Below are 19,823 nucleotides of genomic sequence, written 5' to 3' on the forward strand. Positions count from 1 at the left end.
GATCCGCCCGTCTCGGCCTCCCAAAGTGCTGGGATTACAGACGTGAGCCACCGCGCCCGGCCTAAACTTTTTTGAAATAATTTTAGACTCTTATGGGGTTGCAGAGCTTCCCTGAATGACAGCATCCACCTTTCCGTGGTTCACTGATTGGCACCAGGAGGTGGACGTCAGCACTGTGATGTTACCTAAACCAGAGGCCTTAGCGAATTCCACCAGGTTTTACAAGCACTTTTGCTGTTTTTTTCAGTGAATAATTGTATGAATTTTTTTTTTTTTTGAGATGGAGTCTTGCTCTGTCGCCCAGGCTGGAGTGCAGTGGCCGGATCTCAGCTCACTGCAAGCTCCGCCTCCCGGGTTCACGCCATTCTCCTGCCTCAGCCTCCCGAGTAGCTGGGACTACAGGCGCCCACCTCGTCGCCCAGCTAGTTTTTTGTATTTTCTATTAGAGACGGGGTTTCACCGTATTAGCCAGGATAGTCTCGATCTCCTGACCTCGTGATCTGCCCGTCTCGGCCTCCCAAAGTGCTGGGATTACAGCTTTGAGCCACCGCGCCCGGCCAATTGTATGAAATTTTATCACATCTATAGATTCACAACAACCAGGTGAGACTTAACTTTTAAATAATGAGGTGCCAGGCCCCTTGGTTCCTGAGGTGGCATGGGCGACATGCGTAGATGCTGGCTCGGGGGCAGCCTTTGCCCACCTGGTTCCTTTTCTCTATGTCGTGCCCCCACCATGCTCTGGTGGCAGGGGCAGCCTCCTCCTGGCCCCCAGGCCTCTGCTTCTCTGGTGCCTGTGGAGGCTCAAGCCTTTGCCCCATCTCCCTTCTTCCCAGGAAGGCCCTGGCTGCCTGAGAAGGCCCAGCCTTCCCCTTCTCCCTCCCCTGTTCTGGCTGAGCCCCTCTCCTGTGGCTGCCCTAGCACGTGCTGCAGACTGGGGAATTCCACAGTGGAAACCTACTCTCTCACAGTGTTGGAGGCTGGAGGTCTGAAATCAAGGTGTCAGCAGGGTTATCTCCTTCTGAGGGCCGTAAGGGCGGGATCTGTCCCAGGACTCTCTCTGTGGCTGTGAGTGGTCGCCTTCTTCCTTGTTCTCTTCACATGATCATCCTGCCCCTCCAGGATGTGAGCTCCATGCCTGTCCCCAGAAGACCTGGAGGCTTCCATCTTCTGCTCCTTGTCCGACAATGGAGCAGGATAAACAATGGTTGCCTCTCTGGAATTGGAGCTTAGTGCTCATGAAATAGAATTCTCTTAATCTCACAATTGTCCTCAACAATTGCAGTGGGTGGCACTGAATGAGTGTCCTGCTTGTCAAGACCACCACTGTGGCCTTCTGTCTTCCCACTGTGACTGGTGGCAAGTCACTAGAAGGAAGCACCCAACTCCCCATGATGGCATTAAGTGACACCCGCGGGTGTGGCTGTAGACCGGGGGTTCCATGCAGCCAAAGGAAAGAAGAAACACTCCTGCAGAATGCATGAATACAGGGCCAGGTCCTAAAGCCCAGCCCGCGGGTGAGTGTGTCCTGGTGGTCGCCACTCTCCAGTCAACTCATTAGTGTCAGTCATGACACTGATTTCCTGGCAGTGTGTGAGATGATTTTAGGCAGTAAATGAACTATTAATTTTATAAAGAACGTTCATGTCAGATATATGTCTGTTTAATTTTTCTTTTTTCTTCAACAGAGTCTCACTCTGTTGCTCAGGCTGGAGTGTGGTCTTGGCTCACTGCAATCTCTGCCTCCCAGGTTCAAGCGATTCTCCTGCCTCGGATGACAGGTGCCCACCACCACACCTGGCTAATTTTTGTATTTTTAGTAGAGATGGGGTTTTACCATGTTGGCTAGGCTGGTCTTAAACTCCTAACCTAGGGTGATCTGCCCACCTAGGCCTCCCAAAGTGCTGGGATTACAGGCTTGAGCCACCATGTCCAGCCTGTTCAATTTTTCATTAGAAAAATATTGCATTTCCATTAAAGTAGATGTCAAGTTTTCATTTTAAACTTTCTTAAGAAAACTTTATATTCATTTTAGACCAAGTGGTTCTATTAGAGCAACATCCATAAGAGTGGTGAGAGTGGTGATGTGAGAGTGAAGTTGGGGAGACACCGGGTGGTGCAGTTACCCAGCACCATCTAGAGGAAGTGCCCCTGGGGTGGGTGGTTACCCAGCACCATCTAGAGGAAGTGCCCCTGGGGTGGGCGGTTACGCAGCACCATCTAGAGGAAGTGCCCCTGGGGTGGGGGTCCTTGCACAGAGGCGGGGTCCAGTCCCGGCCACCCTCTCGTACTGTCGAAATGGGGAGGGAGGCATGAGAAATGTTGACTCAGGGGCAGAGGGTCCTTAGGCTTATCAAAGAAGCTCTAGGGTTCTCGGTGTTCTAGGGGATTCGAGGAGGAAAGTTACATACGCAGGGTAGACAGGGGTGGTTGGAGGGATCTGGTAAAACATTCATGAAGAAGGGATGGGTCTGTTGGGCTTCTGGAGTTGAAGTGACCGCCACCAGGGATGCTGGCATGTGAAAGCAGCTTCATGACCGTTAGCTGTCATCATGGAATGGAAGTCAAAGTGTGGGTTTAGCAGGGCTGAAAGAGGTGTAGACCTCCCATACTGGGAGAGAAGCCATACTCAGGGAAGAATGCCCAGGGGCTAAAAGTCAAGGGCAGATGCCCATCTTAGGGGCCCTCGGTTGCCATAATGATCAAGACGAGGTCCTTGGATAAAGTCTGGTCCGGCGCCTCTGAAACTTCTGTGTGCATACACGTCACTGGGAATCTGGTTAAAATGTGGATTCTGATCCATTGAGTAGGGCCTGAGACTGTGCATTTTTAATGAGCTTCTGGGGGATGCTGCTGCTCAGATGCCCCACTCTTCTGTCCCCTAGGCCCTGGCAACAGCAGACACTTAGTGCCTGCCTTTCTGCAGGGACACGGGAGGGAGGTTTGTTTGCGGTGACAGTGTTTGGGTAGTTATGGAGGGAGGTAGGACTTTGTCTTGGTGCAGTTTATAGGGGGCTTGACAGGCAGAAGGGGTGGGCAGGAGTTGCCAACTTTTATATTTTGGTCAACTAGCGATGTTTAAAAACAACAATGAAGAAAAACCCCAACATCCTTGGTTTTGCAATAGGATAATAATAACACTGTTATCACCAGTATTTCCTAAAAGAAATGGAATTTCAAATCCAAAGAGTCAGGAAGGCCTTATACTCCAACAGAGGACAGTCTTTTCGAGGACACAGAGCCAGCCCCCAAAATGCCTCACTGTGTCGTCCTCATTTTTGAAGGGACTTGGGAAACGTCACCCCAGGCTGGTATGGATGATTGGGCTGAGGCCTGGGGCTCCGGCTGTATGAACGGGAATGTCTGTGGTCCTCAGAGCTGAGGTCTGTGTTCCCAGAAGCCCCTGTGGAGTGGCATCTGGTCCCGGCCTGTGGTAGCCTCTGTCCTTTCCCAGGAGGGAGGTTGCCAGGGCCTGAGCAAACACTGACCTGGAGTGTCCCTGCTTCTGAACCTGCTTCCCCATCGTCCTCACCCTGCGGTGTACGGGATGTGCGGGGACTGTATCATCTGGGCTGTGGCTGGTGGCCTCTCATCTAATGCTACCACATGGGCTTCATAGGCTATGATGAGCCGTGGGCAGTGCTGACTCTGTTCTACCACCAATCTGGGTTCCCGAGATGGTCACATCCTGAGATGTGCTGGGGTTGAACAGCAAACCTAGGGGAGGTCCTTGTAGCCCACTCCTGTTCCTCAGGCCCTTTGCGTCTGCTGGGAGAAGGCGCACCTCCTCCATCTGTATCCACGTGGAATTGACCATCATCCTCCACGGTCTCTGCCCGTGGAAATTGGTTCTTAAGTGGGCTCATGACTCAGGCTTCACAAATGAGGATCTGTTTGAGGACTTCAGTTGGAGCTTTTGGAATGAGTTGTTTTCCCTCCACAAGAAGTCACAGAGCTGGTCGGATATGGGCTTGGAGTGCTGGTGGCCATTTTCCCCAGCCCAGGTGGAGCCTGCCTGAGAATGGAACCAGCCCAAAGGAAAGCTGAGCAAAGACATTTTGAGGATTGATTTCCCTGTGGCATTATCTGCATCCCTGGATCCAGCGTGTGTGAAGCTGATGCACCCCCAGGCTTCTCAATTAAACACTTCCTCCCTTTCAGGCTTCAGCGGCTTTGATTGGGGTTCTGCCATTTCTGATTATTACAGGGGCTTAGAGGAAGGAAGTGGCTTTGCCCAGATCACAGGGCTCATGAAAGTGCCCAGGCTGGAATCCAAATGCCCCCCTACTTCCCCTCACATCACTCTCCCTTGCCTGCTTTAAGCGCATGCCCAGTCCCGGGGAGACCCATCTTCCCCATCAATCTTTGGGGATTCTGCCTAACCAAAATTTCTCGAAGCTGCTTCAAAGTGGAGTATCCCAGTACTTCCCCGGGCGGGCGGTCACCCAGGGACTGGGAAACACTGACCTGCAGTGCTCTTGCTTTTGCACTCTGTCCCCCACCTTCATCCTGGAGTGCATTGGGGGCAGGAAGGGGAGGATTGTGGGAGCTGATGGGGAGACGAGAGGAGAAATTTACCCATAGCCTCTGCTTCTGGGGGGTCCTGTCACACTCCCAGTGACATAGAGCGTGCTAGAGATTAGGCTTTTTTTCGTGAAAGTAGGGTTTTGAAATATAAATCATTCTACTATAAAGACTCGTGCACATGTACGTTTATTGCAGCACTGTTTACAATAGCAAAGACATGGAAACAACCCAAATGCCCATCAATGATAGATTGGATAAAGGAAAGGTGGCACATATACACCGTGGAATACTATGCAGCCATAAAAGGGAATGAGATCGTGTCATTTGCAGGGACATGGATGAAGCTGGAAGCCATCATCCTCAGCAAACTAACACAGGAACAGACCACCAAATACCACATGTTCTCACTTATAAGTGGGAGTTGAACATTGAGAACACATGGACACAGCGAGGGGAGAAACCCACACCAGGGCCTGTTGAGGGGTGGGGGGTGAGGGGAGGGAACTTAGAGGACAGGTCAGTAGGTTCAGCAAACCACCATGACACATGTATACCTGTATAACAAACCTGCACGTTCTGCATGTGTATCCCGTGTTTTTGTTTGTTTGTTTTTTTAGAAGAAATAAAAAAATAGAAGCTCACTTGCCTGGACACTTTAATATGGCCTGGGCTTTTGTGTTGTAGAGGGCTCTGTAAGTCATGGAAAAGGTATTCTCAGGAGCTGCTAATGACATATTTAATTTTGATAATGAGTCACCCCATGCCCACAATTTATTACCTCCTGTGGCTCTAGACTCTGGTTCCTTGAGTGGTGTAATAGGGCGGAGGTTAATGGATAACACGATTAATTATTTAGGAGGTTCTTACAAAGCCAAAGACTTTGTAACAGATTAACTAATAGGTTCCTAACTTCATTATCATTCTGATTTTTCCAAAGAATATTTTCTCCCAAACCACTCAACTGTAGAACATTATTGGGAAATGTCTAATTTTTACATGATTCCTCTGCTCAGTTTAAATACTAATGTTCTGCTTAATCCATCACCGTTCAGCGCCCAGCTTTCGGTCTTCACCTTATGGCCTGGGAGGTAGATATAATGGATTCAGACTTTATGAGCCCTGGAAGGGTTTGTAATGCAAAGCCGTATCTTAATGCTCTCGGGGCCAGAAATATTTCAGGCAATGTTTTAATTCTCACGAGGGACGAAATGTTGTGGTTGCAGGTGCAGCCTCTGAAATCAGGCTGAGCTGGGTGTGAATCTCAGCCTCTCCATTTAGGTTGGTTACATCACCTCTCCAACTCAGTTCCCTCCTTCATAAAATGGGTGCACTAGTGGTATTCACCTGGTTGCATTGCAGTGAAGATTCCATGAGAAAATGCAGGTAAAACTTAATGTGGTGCCCACCACAGAGTAACAGGTTAGGAGTGTTGGCCGTGAATGGTGATGGTCATCTAATCACAGCCGCTGGGACAAGGAGGCACAAGCCCTCACCCTAGCCTGCCTCTCCTTTCTGGATGAAGGAGCCTGTGGTTGCTCTCACACCGCAGCAACAGAATTGAGCATTTTCCCAGAAAATGTTCCCAGTCTAAACTCTGCCTCCCAGGTACAAGCGATTCTTCTGTCTCAGCCTCCCAAGCAGTTGGGATTACAGGCATGCGGCACCACGATTGACTAGTTTTTTGTTTTTAGTAGAGACGGGGTTTCACCATGTTAATCAGACTGGTCGCGAACTCCTGACCTCAGATGATCCATCTGCCTCAGCCTCCCGAAGTGCTGGGATTACAGGCATGTGTCATTGCACCTGGCCTGCTCCTTGCTCTTTATTATGTTTTTGCTGATTCAGAGCATCTGTAAATATAAAAATCGAACTTACTCTTTTATGTGAACTATTTGGTAAACATACACAAGCATGAAGAAAAAAGTTAAGATGTCTTAATCCCATGCTGCAGAGATAAAGGATTTTGAGCAGTACATTTGCTGTCACTTTCAAATATTTGTATGGTGCATAAGAGGGGAGTCATAATGTCTGCATGGGGTGTGCCCCCACTTTTCTGCTGGGACAGGGACTGCACAGAGCTTCATATGATCCTGATTAATGACTGCAGGGTGCTCAGTGTGCACTGGCCTCTCTGGGCAGCTCACTGGGCTGCATGCAGATGGGGACTGTTTTAAGCTGCTCAGTGATGAGTGTCCTTGCTGTGAAGTATTTCTGTATTTTTCATGTTTGTCCAGAGTGGCCATGAGGTCCTCCTAAGAGACTTTGATCAATGTATGTTTCTACAGAAAATGTTAGAAGCTGCTGCTCCTTCACGTTAGCTAATGCTGGATCTTGCCCATCTTTCTTCCTTGTGCCAATCTGCTGGTGAAAAATTACTTGTCTATATGTTCATCACTTTTATTTATTTTTAAAAAGACATGTTCCAAGAAGTCACTGCTTGGAAATATCTCTGGTCATTTCTCTTGCTTCTTTTAGTCTCTGGGTGTGGCCAATGGTCATAAGCCAGTTCTTGAGTCTTTGGGCAGTTTAGCAGGGGCATGGATCAGGTCTGCAGATAGCAGACTTTGATAGCACTTTGATTTAATGAGGGCCTACTATGAGCTTAGCAGGGTTTAGCTCATTCAATATTCATAACCACCTGAGGAGCCAGGTGCTATTATCCCCATTTTACAGGTGAAGAAACTTAGAACTCTCTCAAGTCCTGGTGGGTGAGGGACATAGTCTGGATTTGAACAGAGCATGTTGCCACCTGAGCTCACACTCCTGGTCAGCCCACCGATAGGCGGCATGGGGGGCAGGGTGCGGGAGATGGCCAGGAAGACCTGGTCTGGAACTGGGCTCTGCTTATTGGCTGTGAGGCTCTGGACAAAGTTGTATGACCTTTCAGGGCCTAAGTTTCCTCAGTTCTCAAATGGATATCAGGATATTTACCTTGCAAGGTTGTTGTAAAGAGAAATGGAGATGTGTATGAAGGCCCTGGCAAGATTCAGATACTTCACCGATGTTTGATAAATGATGGCTGTTTTCTGTGCTATTAGCAATGATTATTAATACAGTGATGAAAAATACAGAGCAAAGATGATAAACAGAAAGTGTCTAGAAGATAGTTGCTACATGAGAGTTCGCTATTATTTATTCTGTTAATATGTTACAGTGTAGGTATTTCTACATTCAGTAACATCATAAGCAGACTTTGCTTGCCAAGGGCCCTGTTGAAAGCCCTTGATGGGTACAGGCTGTTATCTCACCAACACAGGCTCTGATCCAAGCTGACCAGGAGAATTTTAGAATGATCTAGGCAAGGAAATTGCCATGCTTCCAAAGCAACCCACTCCTCAGGCTCCCCGTGGGGCTGTCTGCCCCAGCTTGCCACACCTCTGCAGGTGTGTGGCTTTGTTTCCTGTACGGGGTCTGAAGGTGAGCAGCACCTTTGTTTCCTGTATGGGGTCTGTTCTGTGTTCAGAAGCGGGACTCAGGGCTGCTGGAGCTGGAGCCTCTGAGTCCTCGGGGTTCTCCCACAGCTCCTGACCAGCTCTGCTAGAGCGATGTCTCTGGCAGATGCCTTTTCCCTGTTGCCCTGTGGTCTGGCCCTTCTGCTGTAGGTTAAAGACATCACAGTGTGGGCGGGTGGCCTGGTCTGTAAGTGTGTCCTCTAGTGACCTGTGTTTTAAATCTAGCCATGCTTGCTGTTTGTCCTTTCTTGGGATTACATAGTTGGCCAGGCCAAAACATCTTAGCTCACATGAATTCCAAGTTCACTGCCGGTAAAAACGCCACACATTAAATGCTCCATAGAAATTCATTATCTATGATGGGTGCATTTCTCCTGGGAATTCACTCCTTACAAAGGATGACCCTGTCATTGATTCCTGTCCCTATCCGCAACCCAAACATGCCCAACGTGAACAAATTTGAAATGATCCTTAATCAACCAATGTACTAGAATAAAGAAAGAAAACATTAAAAAAAATACCAACAAACTACGGGGAGGGAGGAGTCATTCTTTTGGCAAAACTTTATTCCCTATTGTGGTTGATGTGGGTGCATTCTTTTGGCTTGTTGAGAAGTTGCTAGAAGACAGGGTCAGTGGTGGTTCTATGAGGGTGGCTACCATTTTTCTTGGGGGACTGCTGTTATCTGCCAAGCACATAGTTCTTTACATACTTTATCTTCCTGAAGCCTCATGAGAGTTCCAAGAGATTTCCATTATTATTATCCCCATTTGGAGCATGAGGAAACTAAGGCCCAGGGAAGTGTGGGAACAGAAAACTACATGGCCAGGGTCTGAATTCAGGCTGTTTTGCTTCTGGCCCCAAGGTCTTAGCCCCAGTGCATCCACTGGGGCTATTAAATGCTGCCTGGGTTCCTTGACACCTGCACCACTACCCCTCCTCCCACCAACCAGGTGGGGTTCGCTGGTATAAGCTGTCTTAGCATGTTGAAAGTGCTTTTGTTGTACTCAGAAACACTGTCATTTAATTGCTACTTAAGTTCTTAGTAGTTGTAGCTATGTTAGGTGGGGCAAGCCATAGCCTTGGGAGGACAGGGACAGTATCTAGTTTGTTCTCCATCCCTTGTCTATGCCTTATACACAGTAGGGTCTCAAGAAGTGTTGGGTGGATGGATGGGTGGATGAGTGGATGAATGGATGATGGATGATGGCTAGGTAGATATATGAGTGGATAGGTGGGTAGGTGGGTGGATGGATGAATGGATGGATGGATGGATGGAGACTGATAGATGGATAGGTGGATGGATTGGAGAATGGGTGGATGGGTGGGTGAATGGATTGATGAATGATGGCTAGGTAGCTATACCAGTGGATAGGTGGGTGGATGGATGGGTAGGTAAATGGACAGATGGATGAATGGAGATGGATAGATGGATGGATGGATGGATAGATGGATGGATGGGTTGATGATGGCTAGGTAGATATGTGAGTGGGTGGGTGGATGGATGGATGAGTGGGTAGAAGTCCAGGCAGCTGGAAGGACAGTGGTGTAAGGACAGGTAGCTGGAGGGACAGTCATCTGAAGAGGAAACAAAGACATAGTTTTTGAGGGGGGAATTACCTGCACACCCCCCAATTTGCTGACATTAGCTCCTGGAGAAAGGAACACCTGCAGGATGAGCTTTACACACCTGTCTGTTCTTTTCTCTTGGCCAAGAGGACCTCACCGCAGTGGTCTGGTTACAGTCAGGGGAAGGCTCTACTGACCACACAAAGTTCCAAGAGGGAATAAGCATGGTGTGACCTCCAGCCAACTTGACTCTCTTATCTTCTCCCCACCTTCCTATCTTGGGCCTCTTCTGGGCTGGCCAATTGAAAGAGAATATTCATTAAGCTGACTTTGAGGAGTCTTGGGAGGCAGGCACAAAGAGTATTGGTGTTGAGTCCCAGTTCTATAGCTTACTAGCTGTGTGACTTTGTGCAAGTTAATCCCTCTCTCTGAGCCTCAATTCCCATCCTGATGCCAACCTTGGGTACTGCTGAGGGAGGAGAGGAGAAGGGGGATGCACATGCATGGAAGGCAGTAGCAGGTGTTAATTCCCCTTATCTGACTTTCTACTTTACTCTCTTCATTTCCTTTCTCTTAGACTCGTGGAAGAAATGGACTGTGCTGGGATATAAATTTTTGAAACCTGTTCTCTTTCCTCCTCAATATGCTCCGTGATCATGCAGGAAAAAAACCTTGCAAACTTGGCCATGATGCCCCTAGGCCAACAGAGGCTTTCCTAGTTCCAATTCTGGCATTATGAGAGAGAGCTCTATGGAATAGTGAAAAACAGGCACTCTTCATCCTGTGCCTGCTGGGGCTGAGGCTGTGGGGTGTGCAACAGGACAGTAGAACATAGCAGATGGGTTGATGAGCTGTGATCTGGATTCAGACCTACTTGTCTCAGACCCTGGGTCAGGCCCTCAGCAGTTGAGCAATCTTGGGAAAGATTCTTAACCTTGGATGGTTGATAGGATCCAGTACAGTCAGCGTAGAAATGCTTAGCACATCACATGGACTCAGGACATGTCAACTATCCCTGCGTTGGCTATAATTACTATCCTACTGTCAAGGAACTTTCTCTCTAGTTGGGCTAGGTCATGTGCACAGAAGGGTTGGAGGACAAGATAGTGAAGAAAGATTCCCCCAAACAACCTGGTTGGATGTGAGCTGGATAGAGCAAGTCTGGAGAGTGCAGATGCCCGTGGGGCCAGGCGGTCTTCAACCAGTCTTGGTGAGAAATAGCAGCTCAACTCAACTTTGGGGTGCAGAGACACTGGGGAGGAGTGGGGACTGTAGCAACCTAAAGTGCTCCTGCCCTGCCTGCAGAGGATGATGCTGCACACCCCTGCTCATTGTGATGACATGAGAATGTGAGTGACTGTCAGCTCTTTGGTTTTCAAGAGAATTTAGAAGTCTAAGTTTCCATGTATCAGACCAGTAGTAGAGAAGGCAATCATGGGGAGAACCTAAGTCTTGTTTCTAGATAGATCAGAGTGTTGTAAATTTTACCTTGCATCTCAGAGAAGGGCAGTGCTATTTTAGATTAGGGAGGCTGCAAATGTGATGAACTCCAAGAACACTGACAAATACCATTATCATCACAAAAAGATCTTAAATGTGTTTTTGAAAAATCAAGCATTTGGCTTCTAAATTATAAAAATGGACCAAAAGTGAAGCAGCAGAGTAGGACTTATAACCAAGTTTATGCCATTATTGTAACAGATTTCTTTAACTGTGTTTCTCTCTATATATATTCACATCGATATAAAAATAGATACATAGATATATGGGGAGAAGATATAGATAGAGATAATATATGCATATATATATATTATATTTGTCTGGGTTCTCCAGAGGAACACCATCAATAGGATATAGAGATTTATCTATTGCCTATCTATTCATCAGTTTATTTATCTGTCTACTAGTCCATCCATCCATTCATCCATCCTTCTCTGTTCATCTATCCATCATTATCTTATCGATCATCTATCCATTCATCCATGTATGTATGTATGTATGTATGTATGTATGTATGTCTCTCTGTCATTTTCATCCATTCATCCATTGTCTGTCTATCTATCTAGATGTATTAGAAGGAATTGGCCTGTGTGTTGTGGAGTCTAAGAAGTCCCAGCAGTCAGCAAGCTGAAGACCTGGGAGAGCCAATGGTGTAGTTACAGTGCAAGTTTGAAGGCCTGAGAAACAGGAGAGCTAATGGTGTAAATTTCAGTCTGAGTCTGCAGAAGATTGATGATTCAGCTCGAAGACAGATAGAATTCTTTCTTATTCTGTCTTCCTGCTCTATTCAGTCCCTCAATGGATTGGATGAGGCCCACTCACGCTAGGGAAGGCCATCTGCTTTACCCAGCCTATTGATTCAAATGTCAGTCTCATCCAGAAACTCCCTCATGGGCACCTAAAATAATGTTTCACCAAATGTGTGGGCACCCTGAGGCCCAGTCAAGTTGACACATTAAATGAACCATCCCATGCATATCTATAGATGTGTGTGTGTATGTACATTTGTGTATGTAGAATATATAATTATCCTGTTAAGGATGTCTCACAGCCTTGAGGCAGAGATTAATTGTGACCTGGTGGTTTCCAGTGGTTCTGTATATACAAATAAATTATGCAGCAACGATGCCCTAGTCTCATTTTATTAATTGCTCTTCTGTTAGTCTGTTTAAAGTCAATTAAACCTCCCAAGGTCCCTCACGAAGGAACCTCTCATGGAAATCAGTCTCTGTCACTTAGGAATCCTGAGCGGATGACGCATGGCTGTCCTAGCTCCTGGGGAGGGTGCAGACAACATCTGTGTTGGAACTCCTGGGTCTGTGGGTGATCATTGTCTTGAATTTGGCAGCGGCATGGCCTGCGAAGGTCTGGATGTAGAGAAGGCAGCCTTTCTGCAGAGCATTAGAATTTGGAAAGAAGTGGTCAGGATTAGAGAGGAAAAAAAAAGAATTAGACACAGACAAGCATGCTGCCCCAGCTTACTCTCCCTCTAGTTTCCTGGACTTTTAGGGGATTCGGTGGATAATTAGTTATCTACTTGCTTGGTTGATATCTCTTCACTTTTACTTATGTTAGACTTTTTTTCTGATTAGAACAGAATTATATTTATTATTGAAAATTCAGAATACATAGAAGATTATTAAGAACATCAAAAGTAGTCACAAACTCCCCCGACCCCCACCCCAGAGATAACGCCTGTGGCTACTTTTGTATGTGTTCCTCCAGCACTTTTCCTATAGAAACATTTTTACCATATAAGGATCGTTCAGTCTACATCCTGTGTTAAATTAATACATCAGGAACTTTTCTCCACACTGCTTACGATACTTGGGACCCAATGCTCCAGAATAGGAATGTGTCACAGTTTACTTTCCCATTCTGCTTTCACTGGAAACTGAGTCTGGGTTGAGGCTTTTGTTTGCTTCTTTCTTGCTATAGCAATTGGGACGGACTTAAGGCTGCCTGCCTTTTTGTGTACATCTCTGATTATTTCTTTAGGCTAAATTCCTAGAAGCAGGAACCCGGGGCAGAAGGAATGAAGGTTGGAAACCCTTGGTGCATGACAGCAACTTGCTGTCCTGCCAACATTGGGGTGTTCGCCTTCAGAAAGAGCTCTCTGGCTGAATCAAATAGTTTTAAGAATTTAATTCTTCTTCTTTGTGTTTTTTTGTTTGTGTGTTTTTTTTGTTATTGTTTTTGTTTTTGAGACAGTCTCCCTCTGTTGCCCAGGCTGGAGTGCAGTGGTGCCATCTCGGTTCACTGCAAGCTCCACTTCCCAGGTGCACGCCATTCTCCTGCCTCAGCTTCCCCAGTAGCTGGGACTACAGGTGCCCGCCGCCACGCTCTGCTAAATGTTTTGTATTTTTAGTAGAGACGGGGCTTCACCATGTTAGCCAGGGTGGTCCCGATCTCCTGACCTCGTGATCCGCCCGCCTAGGCCTCCCAAAGTGCTGGGATTACAGGCGTGAGCCACCGTGCCCAGACTGATTCTTCTTTTAAAAGTTGGGGATTATACAAAACATTAGCCGGGCGTGGCGGCGGCGCCTGTAGTCCCAGCTATTCAGGAGGCTGAGGCAGGAGAATGGCGTGAACCCGGGAGGCGGAGCTTGCAGTGAACCGAGATCGCGCCACTGCACTCCAGCCCGGGCGACAGAGCGAGACTCCGTCTCAAAAAAAAAAAAGCTGGGGATCAGAGAAGGTATCCTGCTGCACAGCATCAGTGCACACAGCGCACATTAAATGAGTGCTATTCCACTTCTTCACTTGTAGTATTTTTTTTTTTTCCATTTGTGGGAACTACATTTGTGCCTGATTTCCTTGTTGCTTTAAATTAGCCTTAAGGAAGTAGTGTTGGGGGAATTCAACACACACACAGCGCTTGGTCTTTATTGTGATTTTAAGCAGCCTGTTTTCACGTGAGCACCCCAACTTTGCCTTTTGCTAAATTTTGCAACAAGTTTTGAGTAATTCTGCACAAAACGGTGCCCTTGCTCCAGGAGAACAGACATTTGCTCGCTCTTCACAGGATAATTAGACTCTAAAATTAGAAGGCAAACAGTGCATGTGAAAATGCATCTGAATAAAATCCCAGCGGGAGAATTAATCCTTCTTGGCAGTGCAGGGGAACTTGGGTGCACGCCTGATGGAGCGGCGAGAAGCTGAGAGGGAGTGAGGCAGCCCCTCCGCGCGGAGTTTTCAGGGCAAATGCACGGGTGCTGGTGACGCAGTCTCTTTACTTGTCTAAAAGTATTGGATTCTAAGTGAAAAGGGAGGTGGGGATAGAAAGCCTTCTGCCACGCCTCCCATGGTCACAGTTTGGATATCCTGTGAAAATAGCACTTAGGCAGGTATACGGTCCTGCTTGGCGTTGTTTGGTAAACTTTCTAGAGAGCATTCCTGGCTGTGTTTGAGGAAGGAGGTGGAGCAGAGGGTTCAGGGCTTAAGCAGCGTCTTCTCAAGGGCAGCAGCAGACCTGGAAAGTTCCAGAGCAACTCCTGCCTGCATCCATCCGTCTTGCCAATACATACGGAGCAACTGCTAAAGGTTATGGATGCAATGGAGGGCTTCTGGTATAGTGGGGAGGAAAAGGCTCCATTATGAAGTCAAAGGCCATCACATGCCTGCAGTGTGCAACACAGAGCTAGAGGTTGCAGCACGCTGATGGGCAGAAGCCTCCCTCACAGAGCTCATGGCGATGGAGAAGGCAACCGCAAATCAAGTCATCACCAGCAAGGTTATAGTAAAAAGGGAGTGATGTTTGCTGTATATCTAGGGAAACGTGTGTGTATGCATTTCATTTCGAAGTGAAAAACAGTTTTGAATTAACTTCTATTTGCTGTGATATAAACAGCAGATATAAAAAGATACAAAAGGAAATAAACAGTGACTATGGCATTGGTTGTTCAGTTTCAACACTATCTTCCATTTCCCTAGGCCTTGTCCTCACTTATTCCCCTCCCCCACCACTGAATTGTAAACTCCAACAGAGGGCGGGAACTGAGTTTGTTTTTGCTCCCAGCTGGAACTCTAGGGTCTAGCGCTGGCCTGGTGCTTAGCAGCCTGTAGCAAGTATGCGTTGAATGGGCAAATGTACACTTTGGCGGTATGAGACAGAAGCTGGTGGTCCTGTGCTGCCTGTGGCCAGAGCACCTCCAGCATACGGGGCCAGGACACATTTGCCCTGGTGTCCCCACGCTGCTCCAGGCTCAGGCTGCACCTCCTGGGGGCCCTCCCTGCACCAGCCTAGCGGTTCTCTGTCGCTGCTCCTGCACCCTGCACCTTCCCTTTGTGTCACATCCCTACCTCATCACTACTCATTTGTTGGCCAGTGTTTTTAGAAGATCTCTCTTTTTTTTTTTTTTAATTTCAGTTTTTATTTTAGGTTCTGGGGGTACATGTGCAGATTTGTTACCAGGGCACATTGCCTGGTGCTGAGGCTGGGGCTTCTGTTGATTCTGTCACCCAGATAGTAAACATAGGGCCTGATAGCACGTTTTTCAGCCCTTGTCCCCCTCCTTCCCTCCCTCCCTTTCTCTTTCGGAGTCCCCTGTGTCTGTTGTTCTGTATGTTTGTGTGTACTCAAGATTTAGCTCCCACTCATGAGTGAGAATAGGCAGTATTTGGTTTTCTATTTCTGCGTTAATTCGCTCAGGATAGTGGCCTCCAGCTGCATCCATGTTGCTGCAAAGGATATGATTTTGTTCTTTTTTATGTTAGCAGATCTTATTTTTTTACCCACTGTCTGATTCTCCATGCATGATGAGTCCCCCAAAGGCAGGGCTGGGTTAACCTCCCTGGGCCCAGAGAACAGGTGCTCAGTATTTTTAGAATGAACAAAAGTTCTCTTGTGGAATCATGAGGGAGGTGGAGGGAGGAAGGAAGGAGGGAAGACCTCTGCCCTGGCTCTTTCTCCTGCTTGAAACAGCCTCCCTCAGATCCCAGCCTGCGGCGCCTTTCTCATCACGTGTGTGTCCGCCCCACACCGCCCTCCCTGGCCTCGGAGGCTAAAGCGCTGGCCCCTGCCAGCCTGGACCTCTCCTAGTCCTGCTTGATTTGATTCTGAGTGTGCTTATCACCATCTGGACATATGTTATTTATGTACAATTAAACGTTGCTTATATTACACTTAAAACAAATGTATATAATGATATACATGTACATATGTGTGTGTGGTGTGTGTGTGTGCATATCCCTGTCGACACCACCAGAATATGTTTTAATGAAACCGTCATGTTTTAATGAAAACAGAAAGCTTTCTGTTTCATGTCGTGACGCTGGAATGAAAACAGTCTCTCCCGGCATCTAGCTCAGTGCCTGGCACATCATGAAAGCTTAATAAATATGGCTAGAATTAATGAATGAGTTTCTTTCCCCTTCCCTGTCCTGTATTTTTAATGAGGCTATTGAGCCTAGGGCCTCTGCCCTCTGCTGGTCACTTATCATCACGCAGCCCCACTCAGGAGGCCCCTGGCCCCGTTCTGCCCGGAGTGTTGGCAGGTGGCAAGGGTTGTAAGCTCCTGCCCAGTCCCATGGGCAGTTCTAGGATCTTACCCCCAGCCGCTGCTATTCTGAGGGGACCAGTCAGTCATCCAGCCTCCAGCCAGTCCCTGGGGATGTCCGAGGGAGGAAGTAAGTCTCAAGTCCCACGAGGTGGGCGGCTCCTGTCATCCACAGTCCTGCCAGAGCTGGGCTCACTCCGGCCTCCTTTGTGTACCTGGGGGCAAGGTTTAGCTATTCAGCAAGGGCTGTTTTAAAAACTTGGGTTGGTTCTGGATATAATACATTTTTTTAAAAGACCACCAAGAAAACTACATTTTCTTAAAATGACCTGTGGTGACTTTTACAATAGGAGCAAGTTAAATTTTCTTTCTCCACTGAGTTGTCATTGTTGCCTTTTTTAAAAAAATCAGTTTTTCCCCGTCAAAAGAAAGTACCTTACCATGTGATCTACTGAAATATAAGAGTTACATTGAATGATGTGAAAATGAAGCTTGTTTGTCAGTCCTTCCTGCTGACTTTCTCAATCTGGGCCCAATGTGCCTGGGAGGCACAGCCGGAGCCCAGGGAGTGAATCCGATTGTTCAGTAGACGCAATTCCCCAGTGCAGGCCCCGCAACTACCAGTCCAGGCCTGGAGGGGAGCATGCATCTCCCAGGAACGTGACTTGGAGCTGGAATCTGACCAGGCATAGGAGTTAATTGGGCGTGAGGAGGGGAGGGTGCTAGGAAGAACATTCTAGGGAGAGCAGACAGCATGCATGTGTGCACACGTGTTCTGTGACAGAAAAGTGTTGAGTGTTTGGGGAGGTATGAGTGACTCTGAAAGGGTTTTTCCTCGTGGAGCACAAAGAAGCCTGTGTTATGGGAGGAAGCCCAGGGTGGGACCAGGCAGGGCTTATTAAAGAGATTTTTGTCATTATATGAAGAGCACCAGGAAAGTCTCTGAGGATTTGAAGCATGGTGGTTGGAGTCGGGCAGATCAGCTTGGCAAAGATTTGATGACTAGGGTATTAGTCTGTTCTGAGGCTGCTAATCAAGGCATATCCAAGACTGGGTAATTTGTAAAGGAAAGAAGTTTAATGGACTCACAGTTCCACATGGCTGGGAAGGCCTCACAATCATGGTGGAAGGCAAAGGAGAAGCAAAGGCATGTCTTACATGGCAGCAGGCAAGAGAGCTTGTGCAGAGAGCTTATTCCGGTTTATAAAACCATCGAATATCGTGAGACTTACTACCATGAAAACAGGATGGGGGAAACCACCCCATGATTCAATCATCTCCATCTGGCCCCACCCTTGACACATGGAGATTATTACAATTCAAGGTGAGATTTGGGTGGGGACACAGCCAAACCATATCAACTAGCATGGAGAGGCCAGTGTGGAGTTGAGGGTACCAGGTAGGAGGCCCCCTGAGGTTGGGGAGGATGGTGCAGGGCATCAGGTGGCAGCCAGGCCCTTGGGGGTCCATTGGCAGGACTGAGCAGCAGGGTGATGGAGTGACATCCAGGTGGGGATACAGTCTTCTTCATTCTTATTCACATCTTTTCTGTTGATCCCTTTCCATCTCTTTCCCCACTAGTTTCCTGTGTTCTTTTGGTCCACAAGTTCCACACCTCCTGAAAGAAATGAATGTCGTTATTATCACATACAGCCACACACACACCCTGTAGAAACTCATCTCCCACAATGCCCAACTCTGTAACCTGATTGCCTAAATCAGAATTAGGGTCCCTGGATTCAGGTCTCAGTCCCACCCCTGATGTGCTTATGAATCTCAGTGAGGTGCTTGGCCTTTCTTGGCTGCGTTTCCTCATCTGGGAAATGGGAGATTTTGCACTGTTTTATTTTTCTGCTTTCTGCCAGCCTTGAAACTTTCCATAGGACTTTGCTTCATCTAGACTGTTGGTGTAGGAAAGCATCCTTTTGGTTAATGGATGGGTGTGGTAGGCTAGGTGCCTTCCCCCCAGGAGGTTCCTCATCTTATTAGTGAAGATTCTTTAGTTGCATATGACTTTAGTTGCCATTGAGCAACCTAACCAGACTGGCTTTGCCATCAAAGGTATTTATTGACTGACACCATTTTGTGATTAGTCCAGGGGGAGAATGGCTTCAGGCCCATTGACCACAGGGTCTAATTATATTGTTCACCATTGCTTCTTGTCCCTCTCACTGCCTGGTTCTCTGCTGGCATGCTGTGAGGCCACATTTCCTTCTCCTCTGTTCCCCCAGGCTCCAGCCATTTTGAGGAAGGAGGAGAATTTCTCTTTCCTATTAGTGAAGAATACCAAAGCTCTAGGAATCATATCTTAATGGCCTGGAGGTGGTCAGCTTCTTTCAAATCGCATGACCGGACTGGGCAAGGGGTAGGTCCCTTGAGGGAAATTGAGGTGTTGTAACCAGAAAAGGTTGTGATGGCAATTGGGTAGGTAAAAAGAAGTCCATCTCAGAGTCTTCAAAAAAGGTCTTTAAAATCTCCTCGTGATTTCTTAATCAGCAAGAGGGTGGCCTAATCTGTTTATCCCAGAGGCCAGGGATGGAGGGTCAGGGAGGGGTTGACCTTCCTTGGCTGATGATAACATTTGTTTTTCTTCCCAGTCCAGGCTTGCACTGACCTTGGTACTTAAGGCAGGGCCTGTCCTTTCCTCTGCTCAGCAACATCCATCACTGCCATGTCCTTTTGGCACTAATTAAGAGGACACACTTGGATTAGGAAAATGATGGATTGGGTTGATGTGATTCGATGTGAGGTGGAGTGAATGAGTGACAAGCTCGCCCTTAGAGAGACCACCTGGGAGTAGCCACAGACAGCCTGTGTCCCCCATAGGAGGGGCTGGGACGGCTTTGCAACCACCTCCCCCAGAACACCTGCTAGGAAGAAAGAGACCTGTTGTTCCTGCTTGGGAATGTCTATGTTTACATGGTGAGACTGGGAATATAGGCACTGAAGCATCAGTTTCCTTTGCTGCATCTAGATCAGCGTTGTTGATGAATGAGTATGGTAAAGAGTTGGATGATTTCCCCCCAGAGTTTCCATGCTGGGCAATTGTTTATTTACTTGAGGTAATTACTGAAATTTTTTTTCTATGACTTGGCCTAATATAAAAGAAGAGGCTAATGAGAGTTAGATTTTATGGTAAGCATATTGAAAAGCAAATAGCAAATAACCCATCTATGAACTTGTTATAAGAAAAGTTATTATGGTAATGGTTATAGGGCACAACAACTCTATTAAATGCTTGATGCTTATGGAGATTCCAGCCAAGATATGTGTATTT

The 19,823-nt window shown here is 47.3% G+C and overlaps 1 protein-coding gene across 3 annotated transcripts in view; it reads left to right on the forward strand.

Moving 5' to 3' along the window:
* The window catches only part of PHACTR3 (phosphatase and actin regulator 3), a 275,267-nt gene that overhangs the window by 52,170 nt on the left and 203,274 nt on the right, over positions 1-19,823 (forward strand). The window lies entirely within an intron of this gene.

This window comes from Piliocolobus tephrosceles, chromosome 20 (assembly GCF_002776525.5).
Source record: "Piliocolobus tephrosceles isolate RC106 chromosome 20, ASM277652v3, whole genome shotgun sequence".
NCBI lineage: Eukaryota > Metazoa > Chordata > Mammalia > Primates > Cercopithecidae > Piliocolobus > Piliocolobus tephrosceles.